The following is a 13159-nucleotide window of genomic DNA, read 5'->3' on the forward strand; positions in this document are numbered from 1 at the left end:
ATATCAACTGGCAGCCTCCAAGCCACACACAGCATCAAAGCCAGGCTGCATGCCTATCCCTGGCTCAGCTGGGGAGGGAGACAATTCCTCAAGGAAAAGGTAGGTTCACTATACCCTCTGCAAAAAACAAAACCTTGGAGTTGGACCTTGTCCTGGCTCCACCACTGCCTGTTCACCCTGGAAGAGGGTAGGACCAGGAAGTAACACCAGGAACCAGTCATGGGAGCCCAGGAAGGATCATAGTCCTTCCCTGGGAAGTAGGATGAGGGCAGAAATGCCTGCAGTGGTTACTGGTGGTGCTGAACAGGGACAGTCTTACAGCTCTGCCCAGGGAGAACCTGGACACAACTCTGGACCCATCTCACCTAGCATGGGGCATTTGGGGAATTCCCAAAGGTGAGGGGAGGTTTTTCCATGCTGGAAAAGAAGGGGTGGCAAAATGGGAGGCTGTGTATGACAAGAACGGAAACCTCAAGAAAGCTGCAGTTTAGAAACCACTCAAGTATATGGTCATGTCATACAACCATTAAGGGTACTTAATTGCACCATGCAGTTTAAAACATGTTTAAGCATTCTTCTGGGCTACAGCCTTAGTCATCACAAGATTATAATAAATATGAAAAACTGTGTCTGCCCTGCAGACACTGGTTAGATGGCTGCTAAGTGCCTGGCACTGAATATTTGCCATCAGCTGAATGCAGAAAGTTGATAAAAGAGGTGGCTGCCCAGTCAGGTATTGCTAGGCCAGATGTCGGGTTTGATTTTATTAAATAGCTTGGTTAACAATGTAGGGTAAGGGATAAAGAGCTCATTAGTTAATCTTGTTTATTGCAGGGAAGTGCTATAAGCACCTGTGAGAATAAATTATGTGAAGGAAGGATAATCATATTAAAGGAAAATTATGTGAAATTAAAGTTAGAAATGACAAGTCAGTGCTTCCTGAGGGGAACAGAAAAAAAAAAAAAAAAACCAAAATGAATGTGTCCCTGGGGAGGGAGGGAAGTGTTAAGGCAGGCTGGTGAGCTGGCTGTTCCCACCCTCACTTGCTTTGGGTTTCATGCTTGGAAACAAACAACAATGGCAGCGTCCTAGGCAGATGAGAGGAGAGCAAAACCAAGACCAACCCACAGCACTGTGGAGATGCAGCAGCAGAGCTTGTGTAAATTTTGTTTTGTCTTACTTTTGATCCCACAAAGGTATGATTTCTCTCTGGCCAGCACCAGTGAGATAATGTTGCTGCCATTCCTGTGTGTGCTGTTATATGAAGCTGGCAGCTGGTGTCCACATGGGAGGAGGAGGAATGTCACCAAGTCTGGAGTCACGACACTCTGAAATGCCAGATAAATAAGGGAGATAAACACAGCCAGCCAGGAGCGGGGGGACCCTGTTCATGCCACCAAGGATCACACTGCACAGCACCTGCTCAGAGTGTGATTTTGCAGCCTAAAAGTTCCAGAAGCATGGGGTTCTTCTGATTTCATCCCTGGTAAGAATACGTAAACCAGATAAGAGTGGCTGCTGTGTATAAATACCACATTTGAGGACTCTTCAGAGAGGAGTCACTGATGGTGGCTATGGGGTTATATAAAACAAAGGATTGAATATAAGTGGAGCAGATATCCCACTGTACCAAAAAGCATATAAGTTTTCTGAGTTACCTGTGGGCTGGGCTTGCTGTAAGGCGACACTAGACTAGAGTTGAGTTAGTATAGAACAAGGCATGATACAGCATAATAAGCACAATGTACAGTCAGAGAGCTCAATCCAGAAGGTTTCTTATATTTCTGCTTTCAAGAAGCTACTGAGGTTTTTCTGAGAATTTCAGGTTATTTAGGAAAAGATGCAGAAGTAGTATAGAATGCAGTATGGCTGGGGATGAATGACTTGGTACACGGACACCAGCACTCCAAAAACCATCAAGCACTTAAGGACCAAGAATTAGAAGAAGGAGCCTTGTCCATCCACTTAAATTTCCCAGAAGATCTGTAATTGGGCCTTAGGGCAATAGAGGTAAAAGCTGTGCAGCAAAAGTGGACCACAAAATCATAAAATTGTTAAGGCTGGAAAATAGCTTTAAGAACATTGAGTCCAACTGTTAACTTCACACTACCAAGACCATTAAACCAAGTGCCACATTCACATATCTTTTAAATACCTCCAAGGATGGTGACTTCTGGGCAGCCATTTTCAATGCTTGGCAACCCTTTCAGTGAAAAAAATTTTACTAATATCCAATCTAAACCTCCCTGGTGCAACTTGAGGCTGTTTCCACTTGTCCTGTCACTTATCTGGGACCAGAGAACAACCCTCACCTGGCTACCACCTCCTTTCAGGTAGTTTCCTTTCCTCCAGGCTAAACATCCCAGCTCCTTTAGTTGCTCCTCATGAGACCTGTGCTCCAGAACCTTCCCCAGCTCCATTGCCCTTCTCTGGACATGCTCCAGCACATCAGTGTCTTTCTTACAGTGAGGTGCACAAATCTGGGAACAGCATTCAAGGGGCCTCACCAGTGCCCAGTACAAGGGGGACAGTCACTGTTCCCCCACAGTCCTGGTCCAAAACTATTGCTGATACAGGCCAGGATTCCATTGTCCTTCTTGGCCACCTGAGCTCCCTGCTGGGTCATGTTCAGCCAGATGTTGACCAGCACCCTACAGCCCTTTTCTGCTGGGCAGTTTTCCAGCCACTCCTCCCATCATCATGTGAGGTTGTTGTGACCCAAGTGCATCTGGCGCTTGGCCTTGTTGAACCTCATACAGCTGGCCTCAGCCCACCATTCCAGAGTGTCCAGATCCCTCTGCAGAGCCTTCCAGCAGAGCAACACTCCCACTAAGCTTGGTGTCATTTGCAAACTGACTGCAGGTGCAGTCAGTCCCTTCATCCAGATCATCAATAAAGATTTTAAATAAAACTGACCTCAACACTGAACCCTGGGGTACACTACAAGGGACCACTTCCCTTTGACTTATAGGGGCTTCAGTCTACTCCATATCCCTGCCTTTCAGTTCAACTACCTGAGGACAACCAACCTTAGTATTAAAGATTGGGGCAAAGAATACCTGAAGTAGGCTTGCACAAGAACTTGCCTTCACTGGTACCAAGTTCCTTGTCAGACCCAAAAATGCTCAGAACCCTGTCACATTTGACATGTAGTTGGGTGCAATGTCTCTCTCAGCCCTGTCCTCATCACCAGTGAGTGCCTTTGGGCCCAAAAGAAGCTGCAGATATCCCCAGTAATCAGTATTCATAGCTGGGCAAAGACCCTTCTGTGTAGTTTAATGAAATTCAAATCAAATCAAGGATCAGGATCTATATGAGGCATCAGTGGGCTAGAGCAGGAAATAACAGCCAGGATGACTACCTGTCAAAGGACAACGAGACCAAAACTGGATTTTCTACATAGTCCAACATACCAAAAAATTCCATTGGGAAATAAAATGACTTGGGCATCACTTAATCCAGAAAATCTCTGCTACCAGAAAACCTTCATGGCCAACATGCCCCATCAGATGAGTTATTTCTATACCTCTCTCATGCACACACACGTGCACAGAGGATACACTGTGTGCCATTTGCAGGCAAGTAGTGCTGACTCTTGTGCCAGCTCCACATCTCCCCAGGCATGGATGGAGAATGGGCTGCAAAGGACAAATCAGATCAGCTGCCCATGGTTAAAGTGACTTCTCCTAATTTAAAAACATCAAAAGCCTGTTGGTGGGAGATTTAGTCGAGCCCTGCCTATACAGGTAAGGTGAGGCAAGCAGGCATCCTCAAGACTACAAAGCAGTGAGCCAGATGCAGAGCAGCCAGTGCCCTGCAGCCTGGCACAGTAAGACCCCTTGCAGGGGCAGCACTGCTCCACACAGCAGCCACATGGAGAAGCAATGCCCAGCATGTTGTCTCAGCTGCTTTGGAGGAACTGTATACAGAGTGTATATCTCCAAAGTGCTTGGATGCAACCAGCCCCACAGAGGGGTGTTTTAAGGCCAAGAGTGCCACACCTCCTGCAGGAAGCAGGGGTGCTTTCAACCAGCAGGAAGTAGGGCAAATGGGACCCTGAGCAGACAGCCTCTGAGGAGTCTTGTGAGAGAAAGTCAGTCTTCATGGCAACAAAGTTGTTGTCCCTCTGCAGATTGACAGGAAGCTGCACTGGCCTCTATCTCTTGAACTATCATGCTGCTGTCATGTCAAAACCCAGGCTTGGCCTCCAAGAGCGATGTTATGTCCTGTGTGGCATCCTGCTGTTCTGTAACAGGGCTACAGAAGTCCTTGGTCCCATGCACTCAAAGGCAGAGCTGGCTGCCAGGACAGCAGCCAGGCTTTTACATAAGGGTGCCAGAAGCCCAGGTTCCTCTGCCACCCCTGCTTAGATAATGGTGGGTTGATGCAATAGATGCTGCTGCTGCTCTCTGTTCCTGCCTGCACCCATGTGTTGCTGCACCCATGTTGGTTTGCCACTCCTCTTCTGACAAGATGAAGTATGGATGTCACTTGATGCGATGCCAGGCTGTTGTCCGAAGTGTCACAGGGCAGATCCTCTGCAGATCGGCATGAACTTGGCCAGTTTTCAGACCACAGCCACATGTAATTAATTTCCATAGCAAGACTTGCAGGTATTGATGCCATCTACAAAGATGGGGAAACTAAAGCATAGGCATCGGGTAATCTGCCCAGCCATGCACTCAAGATGGAGAGATACAGTCTGGGCTGGAGCTGGGACTTTCCAGTTCCTCTCCCAGGCTATACTGCTGCCAGCCCATGTCTCCAAAGCAGAGCTTGTAGTCAATGGCTGCTGGGGCTCTCAGAGATGTGGTGGGGTGTCTGAGGATGCAGGAGCAAAAGTGCGACATGTCACCACTACCAGGGTACCCTCTGCCTCAAAGGCAGACAGAGGAGTATTCAAGAAACCTTGGGGAGCCACATGTCCAATCACATAGCAGGTCATCAGGACCATAAAAGCTGCAAATAACTGGAAGCAGTGAGAAATAAAAAAGATCCGAGTAGGCAAAAAGCTGAGTCTTAGGATGCAATCAGTTTGGGCCTTCAGGCTTACTATTCCCTTTCTGCAAAAGTGTGCAGAGTCTTGCCTGCTGTAGCTCTGCAAGGCTCTGGGCTGCTTAGTCCTCACAGACTTTCTCTAGAAAATGGTAGGATATCTGGCTCTAGCCACTGCATCAGCAGCACTGCCCACCAGATCAGTTTGCAAGACTGACACATCCAGATGTGAAGTACTGCAACTGCACATCCTCTGCTGAAGATGCCTGTTAGAATAGAGGAACAAAAACAGAGAGAAACTCAAAGTAAGCCAGATGTTTCGTAAGTTTGTTTCATGGTGTTCACTCTTGTCTGGAAAAATCCAGGTCAGACCTGGAGCCTTCCTGCTTGCTGGGGGGAGGCACTGGGCAGCAGTAACCCTCACTGCCAACTGCCCACCCAGGGCAAAAACAGTGGAAGGCCTGAGAACAGGCTTTTAGCCCTGCTGATACTTCCCACAGTCACGCAATCCCAAATCTGTCTACCTGGGGTCCCAGTCGCCTATATTTTGCCTGCAGACAAAGCTCCCAACTCAGACCAGCCTGGCAAACCCACAAGAGACAGCCTCCACACTGGGATTTTTGTTGGGGGACTGGATCCTTCATCCCCACTGAGCAATGTACAGCTCCCCATCCAGTGCAGAAAAGAGGTCTACATTGCATTACAATGAGAAGCTCCTCTGCCTTCTCCCTGAAAATGGTGCTTGCACCCAGGTACCTGAAGAGCTTTGCTACCATTGGTAAAACAGTCCTTGAGGGTCCTTTTCTGAGGGAATTTTGCTCTGCTCTTGGTGAAAACTGACATTTAGCTGCTGTCTTTTTCCTGGAACAGGCTGTTTTCATTGGTCTTCCTCCAAAGCATCTTTAGGAGGAAGGACTGCTTTTACCACATGAGCAAACCAAGTACATACTGCTCCAGTTTGGCCAAAAAAAAGGTCAGATGAAGATGACTGTTTCCCTGCCAACCTTGTGATGTTTCAGCCAGGATTCGATGCAGTTTGATTGATATGTCCAAATAAATTCTCCTATGAGCTGGCCAGATTCCTGAACTCTAGCTTAAATCTCACAATAGGACAGTGACTCTCCTGGAAGTCCAAAGCCGCTGCCTGTGCCCTGCCAGTCTCTGCAGAAATCCCTTTGCCCCGCCACCTTCCCCCATGCTGGAGCTGAACTGGCAGCCATAGAGCGGTTGCCACACAGTCTGGCTTTCTGTGTGCTGTGTGTAACTGCACCTGTATCTTCCTCCTCATCTCTGTAACATCTCATACAGCTTTTTGTCTTTTTTCCCCCTACCTTCATCCTATTTGTGTTTTTCTTTCCCTTGGAGGCACAGCAACTGTGTCCAGCCAGAGCCTTTTGCCTTTATACATGTGGTATCAGCTGTTGTGCATCCCCACTAACCGCTTCAGCAACCTCTCTTCAGGGCAATGATGCATCCCAGTGAGCTGGACCAGGGCTCCTGCCAGCCCTGCTGTGGGCTCACGGTGTGCTCCTGAACAAACCCCTCATCCCCCATCACTTTCCTTGCAGACCTGGGACCTGAGCTGCCTTTGCTGGGCAGGCACAGACAAACCCACATGCAAGTGTGGGTTGCACAGGGACTTGCACTGAGGGAAAAGCCTTTTCCAGCCCCAGGTATAGGCTAAAGCCTAACTCTCAGCCCTGGTCTGCAGCTCCATCCCTCCCATCATCCCAGGGAGTTGCCTGTAGTGCTAGTGTGTATCCATGGCTGCCATGCCAGAGCACACAAGCCCTGGTTTGGACATAGATCCTGTTCTTAAAGGTGTCTGTGAACATACTTTTCCACTTTCCACTGCTTTTGTTTTTCATTTCTGTTTCTGCAGCACCCAGGAGGCTGCTACTTAAAAGCCTCAAGCACCTGCAGAGTACAGTGGGAAGATACCCCTGATCCCATGTTCCTCTCCAGTGCACTGGTCTCTGTGGAAAGGAGGATGGCAGAAAACCCATGCCTTCCAAAATAATTTATATTTTCTACATCCTTTATCACATCTGTTCATGGTCCCCCAGGGTGTTTTGGTTCCTGTTTGTCCTAATTTTATTTTTACAGAAACAAGGTGAAAGGAAGGAGGAGGGAGAGATGAGACAGGGAGAAGAGAATAATCTCTGCTCTTCCCTCCGCAGTGCTTACCTCCAAGTCCAGGTATTTCTAGGCCACCTCTCCAGGGAAACATGGCCTCAGGGCCACCTAGCACCCAAGGACTCAACATCAAAGGTGTTCTTGTGTTTACCCTTTTCATGGATGAGGCCCTCCAACAGGCACCCTCATGTGGCACCCCTTGCCTCATCCACCCAAAAGGCTTCAGCCACCTCCCAGACATCTCATGAGCATGAGCAGTATGAGATAACATCTTTCTTGTCCTGTGCTGATAATGTAGTGGGTTATATTTCTCCTTTTCTACTCTGTGTGGCCAGGAGCAGCTTGCCAGCTATCAGAAGGGGAAGAAGTTTCCCAGACATACTGCAGGGATGCAAACGAGTTGTTTGCACAAACAAGTGTTTGCGCCTGTCCTTTTTCAAAGTAATTCCTTTTATTAACCAAACCACTTTTCCAGTTTGCCAAGAACATTATCATTATTCCTGTGCTTCAGGGCAGTGCATCCCAGTTCATAATCATCTGTAGATGTGAGAAGCACATGCCACAGTCCAGCATTCAGATCAACAATAAAAACACCAATTGGGATCAGACTGAGAAAAAAATAATAAATCAAGAACTCCTAAAGTTTGCAATCATCCAACAAAGTCTGCACCCACGTTCTAGTAATCTAATTTAAACCATGCTCCAGAAAGCCTCACAGAAGGTATAAAAAGCCTCGGCAGTGCCAAAAGATGTGCCAGGTGACCTGCTCCTGCATGTCAGCATCACCTCTTACCTCATTACAGGGGAAATCAGGTTGTTATAGTACAATCTGCTGTGCAGGTGTCATGATGCACTTTTTGAGTCTTCTGTTACATTTCCTGCATTCATCAAATTTTCAGTGATAATTACAAATAGTTCTGGGATTGACTGAGCCAACTCTTCCATTGTTTGAAGATTAATTTTGTCAGGTCATGACAACCTGTCAGTGTCTCACAGCTGTGGGTTCTTCTTCTCCTCCCCTTGGCTGAGATCTCATTGGTTGCTACTACAGTTTAACATCTAGCACAAAATGCAGCCTGCACCTCAAAACTAAGACCAATGCAAATACAGAATTAACCACTTCAGCCCTTCCCATGCCAAAAGTTGCTGCCTGTTTTTTTTTGTTTACTTTGAATCTCACAGGCAGCTCACTATATGTATTCACCGGGACTAGCAGTATATCTGCTTGTGCTGTCACGCTGAAACCTTGCATGGAGTAAAATCTGGAAAAAAAAAAAAAAAGGCAAAAAATAGAAAGAGCTTCCACTCTTTTTCTTTTATTTTCTCTATTTCTTTATTTTCTCTATTGAAAATATACTTTTAATGAGGAGCAACAAACTGGTCTTTTCTTGGCATACTCATGCATGCCCTAAATAGCACAGAAAGTACAAATGTAAGTTTTGAGTCTGCCTGAGGCATTCCACAATGAAACAGCCTCAAAGGACGAGTGCCACCCACCTGTTCATATTCCTTGAACATACACTTCACTTACAAACTCTGCTTGCATGAAGGTGCAGGTTGTAAATGCCAGATATGTTTCGGCTGCCTCTACCTCCCCATTTCCATTCATCCATTCATCTGGCTCCTGCTTGATTCAAAGAGCCCACTGCAAAGGAGCTAACTTTGCAGGAAGTTCAGCTGCATGGCTTTGCTCATGAGAATGAGGGTGGTGGACCTTATGCCTTACACTGGCAACACAGCAAGGATAGGATGCTGCGAAACATAGATCTTGGTCTTTACCAAAAAGGTGTGTTTGGGAAGAGGCATTAACTTACCAATGCTCACCCAATGCATGAATGTCCTGCTGGTACTTTTTCCCTCAGACAAGTTGCAAGTACGAGTTTCATTAATTAGCCTTCCCGCACTGGTGCGCACAAAGCTGCCAGCACAAGCAGGGCAAGAGCATAACCACTACACTGCTGCCTTTCTGGCAGGGAAGGCACTATGAGCAATGTGCCTTTAATGGAGCAGGTCAGGATGTGAATGCCAGGCTCAATGGATGTTTTGGGATTTGCCAGACAGGCAAAAGCACTTCAAATGTATGGTACCATCAAAGTATTCAAGTGAGATAGGCACATTTTTGGCAGGTCATCACCACCATCACACTCAGCAAACTTCTCCCTAGCCAGTGGACAGAAAAGTTCATATGCCCCTCTCTCTTCCAGCCAATTGTATTGGGTTTGTGTGGAAAGACTTTAGTAGCAAGATGTCTGCTTCTGTGAGGACATGCCAAAGGTTTCCCCTATATCCGATGGAGCTAATGCCAGCCAGTTCCAAGATAGACCTGCTGTGGGCCAAGCCCAAGCCCATCAGCAAGGGTGGTAGTGCCTCTGGGATAACAAATTATAGAAGGGGGGAAAACTGCTGCACAACAGCAGCTGAAGAGAGTAGTGAGAATATGTGAGCGGGACAGTTCTGCAAACACCAATGTCAGTGTAGAGGAGGAAGAAGGAGATGCTCCAGAAGCCAGAGCAGAGATTCCCCTGCAGCCTGTGGTGCAGATTGTGGTAAGGCAGGATGTGCCCCTGCAGCCCATGGACATCCACAGTGGAGCACATATCCACCTGCAGCCTGTGGAGGACCCCAATACCGGAGCAGGTGGTTGCCCAAAGGAGGCTGTGACCCTGTGGGAAGCTCTGTTTTTTACTTTCCCTAACAAAGAACAGTACTAGGTTGTGGGACCCTAAATGCCCATCATCTGCAAAAACTCTTCAGAGGATGCTTTTCGCCCCAGACTCCCCACCACCACAGGCAGTACAGTCCATCCTCAAAGCTCAGTCTGCACATGAGGGCTGGGATGCATCTTGGTGAACCTGGCACCTGGCCATCTCAAAGGGCTTTGGCGCAGCACCTCTCACTTTTGAAGTCTGTCAATGTTTCTTAGAAAGGGGAGTGATACATCAAAGCAACAGAAAAGCTGTGCGCTCTAAAATAGCTCCAAGTGTTGCCTGATTAAAATCTTCCTGAAGCTGTTAACAGAGCTTCTGGACCTGTTGTTAGTAACAAAGCAGTGGAGGTGATTCATTTAAAAAATTAAAACTGTGCCTCATTTAAAAAGTCTTTATCCTATGAAGCTGCATTTTTGGAGCCACTCATCCCTCAAAGGAAATGGTTTTAAAACACAAGGTAAATTCACCTCCTGCACTGCCTGGGGCCCTGCCCTAAGCCAAATGTTTGGGCTAATTGTGACCCTTGGCCACTGCTGAAGTCTAACTAAAAACACTCTCTGCATTTGGAGAGGTGCTGCACAATCAAGGCCATCCACCCAACCAAGCAGCAGCTTTGTTTCCTTTAAAACGATCAGAGCATTTTCTTCAGAGTGTCCAGCCACCTGCCTCCTGTTGGAGTAGTGAGTGTCTTCTGGGAAGGCAGGACTCTCTCCCAAATTCCCCCAGGGTGCACCCCATGTTTTTCTGAGATACCAGCCAGCAATCACTCCCTACCATCCAGATCAACTACAAGCCTTGTTTAAATCCAGCAATAAGGATTGAACCCAATAATTTAACCTACACAATGCAGGTAGATGTGGTCTTAGCTGACCCCTTTCCTGAAAAGTTCTCCTTGGGACTTACAATTTTGTAAACAACTCTGCCAGAAAAATGGTTTGCTCAGAAATATACACAGCAGGAACATATGTCCAAAACCCTTCCAGCTGTAAAATAATAGAGATTCTCAGAACCTGGTTTTACTTATACAAGGCACTGCTTTGTTACCTCATGACTGTACAAGTAGGATAAGGAGGTTTACAAGGAATTTGTCGTTGAAGGATAAAGACCTGTTGCTACATTGAGCAGACATATTCAGACAACTACATGAAAACATCGGGATGGTGTAACCATGGATGATGGCAACCATCTCTTGCACTATTAGCACAAAGCGGGACTTGTAAAAGAGAGGAGGAAGGGACTTGCCTTTCTTAAATTTTTTTTTGTAACAAAAAAAAATACAAATGCAGGTGAAAATGGATCACAGAAGGGAGATGAGAAATGTTTGCCACCCTGGCTTTAGCTTGGGGAATTTCTACTGAGTAAAAGGGGGTAATGATGAAAAACATCCCAAACACTGAGTTTCACCTATTCTTTCAGTTGCATGCCCTGTTTACCCAATGCCCAGTTTTGTACACTGCACTGGTTTTGCGGCTCTATCATGAAAAAGATTATTTTGATTGTCAATTTTCATAATGGGTGGGACCTTTCCTTCTCACTCAAGTGGGCTGGCCCTGCCTCCTTAAACATAAAATGCCAAGAAGGATACTTAGTTTCTACTAAAAGCAAAGGTGCTGGGTACCAGTCAGACCCCACCAACAGGCCCAGCACTACAGGGAACTCCAGCCTCACTCTAGCACTCATCCCTGATGGACCACTGCTCCACTGACAAAAGTGGACGGCATCATCTGCAAGGACAAATCCTGGCACTGTTCTCCTTCCCTGATGCACAAGGCCATTAGGACTCATCAGCTGGCCTGAAGGCAACAAAAAGCATCGTCCTTTTTTGGCATCATCTGCCTTTGGCAGGCACAAAAATGGTGAGCATAGTTTAAAAAAAGAGAAAGAAGTTGACCTCAGATGGCATCAGCTGCCAAGATGCCACTCCCAAGTAAGGGGGTACTCACCAACGTAAACCTCTTGCACAAAAGCTCCTGCAGAAGATAGAGCTCCTCTCCATGGGGCAGGGCAGCTATGTTTTTCCTAAAAAGAACCCATGGTCTGAGCTGCACCTTTGGGTTGACTTATTTTGCCCCAAGCCAGGCAGTGGGAAAACCAATGGGAGGAGAGTGGTGTGCAAACACTTCCAGCAGCACAAGGCTTAGGGCCTTCACTTTTGCAACCAAAGTCATAGGGGCTCAGCTTTCCATCAGTCAGATGGATTCCTTCTCAGCCATTGTTAATTTCTCTTGTTTTCTTAAGGGTTTTTGTTTGGTTTGTTTTTTACCTCTCTGCTACACAGTTTTCAGGTCTTGACGGTGAAGTGAATTTCAGCTAGGTGGTCAACAGCAGGTTTTCCTCCTGCAGACCCAGGCAGACCATCCTGTATCACACCCCACATCTGCTGGATCTTGAGGCCTTGGGAACATTATTAGCTTTCACCTAAAACCTTTGGTGTTGCAGCTGTGTGGTGAGGGGAAAGCTGGCCAGGTGCATGACTGCTGCAGCAAACTCATCTCATGCTGCACTTGGAGGACTTAACTTAGACTGATTTTTCATCTGCCTATGCACCTCAGTGGCAGGGACAGGTCCCTGGGTGTGATCCACACTGCAGCTGGCTAGGCAGTATCAGGAATCCAGACTTTTCCTGGGTGACAGCTGAAGCACCAACAGCTAATCCAGTTGAGTAATGAAAAAATTATTTCCACAGCTGCCACTCCATTGCAACAGCAGCCCCAAGGTTCTACAGAAACCCACAGAAATATGTGTAATTGCAAAGGTACTCCTGCCCCCTATTCCTGGCTCCAGCAGCAGTGCAGTTCCACTCTGACCTGCTGAGGCATCATTGCATGTGCCCTGTCAGCAACCACCCCTGGGTACCACTGGCAATAATAAGACCTCGAGGTAGCTGGACCTCTGGTCTTGCTCCGCATGGCCCTTTCTGTGCTCCTACCTCAGGTAAAGGATTGCTGCAGACTCCTAGGGCTCCCTTTGAAACTTCCCCATTTTTCAGAACTCGTGGGGATGCAGAAGTCACACAGAGTTTTCTAGCGAAAATAATATCATACCTATTCCCTGTTTGCCTTTAGTATTCCCCTATTTAATACCTTAGTGCATGACAGTATGGAAAATACGTGTTTCCTGCTGAAGAACACAGAAAAGACCTAGGTAAAAACAAAAATATTAACTGATCACCTCTGTCTTCTGAAGTCAGAGTTAGCAGTTTTCCATCCTTGAGCTCTTTTCCACTCACAGCTCCACTCACATCATCATGTGACTCATTATTATATCCTGCTTGCCAGAGGTTTTGGTCACAAATTCAGGAGCCTTAATCAAAGAGCAAG

The 13159-nt window shown here is 46.9% G+C and overlaps 1 long non-coding RNA gene across 3 annotated transcripts in view; it reads right to left on the reverse strand.

The window, feature by feature from the left end:
- The window catches only part of LOC125319723, a 59098-nt gene that overhangs the window by 25899 nt on the left and 20040 nt on the right, over positions 1 to 13159 (reverse strand). The window contains exon 1 of one of the 3 annotated variants that reach the window (XR_007200872.1): positions 1181 to 6132. The exons of the other annotated variants lie outside the window; for them this stretch is intronic. This is a non-coding gene — a long non-coding RNA (uncharacterized LOC125319723). Of the gene's footprint in view, positions 1 to 1180; positions 6133 to 13159 lie in introns of those variants that run through there. 3 annotated transcript variants of the gene reach the window in all.

This window comes from Corvus hawaiiensis, chromosome Z, assembly GCF_020740725.1.
Source record: "Corvus hawaiiensis isolate bCorHaw1 chromosome Z, bCorHaw1.pri.cur, whole genome shotgun sequence".
Classification (NCBI taxonomy): domain Eukaryota; kingdom Metazoa; phylum Chordata; class Aves; order Passeriformes; family Corvidae; genus Corvus; species Corvus hawaiiensis.